Consider the following 1,742-nt stretch of genomic DNA (forward strand, 5'->3'; position numbering starts at 1 on the left):
TCCTACATGCGACCGATAAGTTTGGCTCAAATTTGACTGAAGATCGAAGTTGAGCGTAGTTGACCGCAGACATGAAAAGTTGTCTCTAATATATCTTGATGCTGGAAACATATTTCTGAATGTTTTTGGGTTGTTTCGCTGGATAATATTGTATTTGGCTCATTGTACTATCTATTGAACATTTTATGACAAACTAATAGAAGAAGAATTTCAAAAGGGTTCTCCCCCTTATGGGGTTTTTTCTTAGTCCTTGATCAATCCTAGTGTCTCTTGTTGATATGTTGATTGTCTCCTTTGTCATTGCATTTATTGTTTTATCTTCAATTACTGTTGATGAATGGAAAGACTAATTTTAATTGATAGGGTTGCTAATTGAAATATTAAATTGGGCTAAAGTAATTGATACAACATAGAACAATCTGAAAATTTAACATGGTATCGAAGCTAAGGTGAAGGACAAGCCCATAAGGAGACAAACATTGAAAATTCATCCTTGTAAAGTTGAAAGAGCCAATCTAGTCAAATCGAGATGACTTCCTTCTTCAAGGAAAATGGGAAGTTGGGTGACTCATCCAATTTTGCTGCATGGAAAGTGAGGTTGGAGATCATAGCTGATAAAAATGATGTTTTGGACTACATTCAAGGAAAAGCAAATACTTTTGTTGCTGTCAAGAACAAGCACAAGAAAGGTTAGTTAAAAGGAAAACAAACTATAATTGATGGACTATAAGATAATTTGCTTGCATATGTTGGAAACTTGAAAAGGTCTAAGGACATGTATGATAAGATAGTTGGCATGTATGAAGTCAATAGCTTGAATGATCAACTCAAAGAAATGAAAATGAACATAGGAGAGTCTGTGCAATCCTACATAATGAAGATATCTCCCCTTAGAGATCAATTGCAAAGAGTTAGGGAATCTGTGCCTCAAAGGGAATTGGTGATTATGACTCAAAGAGGTCTCTCTCCAATTTGGCAAACCTTCATTACTATTATAAGCAACAACAATGTCCTCCCGTAATTTGATGAAATTGTTGGAAACCACACTCAAGAAGAATCAAAGATGGTATCGAGATGAAGGATTCAAAAGCATGAAGAAGGAGAGCCCATTGCATTCATCACTCATTATAAGAAGAATAAGAAAGGGAAATGAGGTCCATCAAATTCAAGAAAACCTCCTCCTCAAATTCCAAATAGAAAAAGGAATGCTTGCACATTGAATGATGCAATTGTCATAAAAAAGGCCACTATGCTCAACATTGCCCCGAAAAGAACAATAGACAATGCTACAATACTAGAAGCAACAACAACATGTTCAATGATCAAAGAAGAAGAGATGACTGAAAAAATGATTGCAATGGAAGAGGTGAAAGAAGAGAGATGCTCCAAGTGATCATGAAAAAGATCGCCATCCACAAAAGAAGTCAAGATTTTATAAGTATGAAAGTAATGTTGCAAATCAATCTGAATAAAATTTCTTTCGTTCTCCAAAATTATATTGTAGGTCAAGCACAATTTAAACTTCAACAACATCTGGATCTAGAATATCTAGAATAAAACCTCAATAGAATACATCTTGAAATCTATCAATCTTGTAGTTCTTGAACTAACAGAGGGTATTGATTTACTGCAACTAATAAAAATTATATGTCCTCTTCATATAAATCTTTCAATTTACGAGAATGGTAAACAAGTTGTCTGTATATACTGAAGAAATTTTTAAAGACTCTGCACAAATAATT

This window comes from Pinus tabuliformis, chromosome 9 (assembly GCF_031772625.1).
Source record: "Pinus tabuliformis cultivar Carrire ecotype Pingquan chromosome 9, CPIR1, whole genome shotgun sequence".
Taxonomy (NCBI): Eukaryota; Viridiplantae; Streptophyta; class Pinopsida; order Pinales; family Pinaceae; genus Pinus; species Pinus tabuliformis.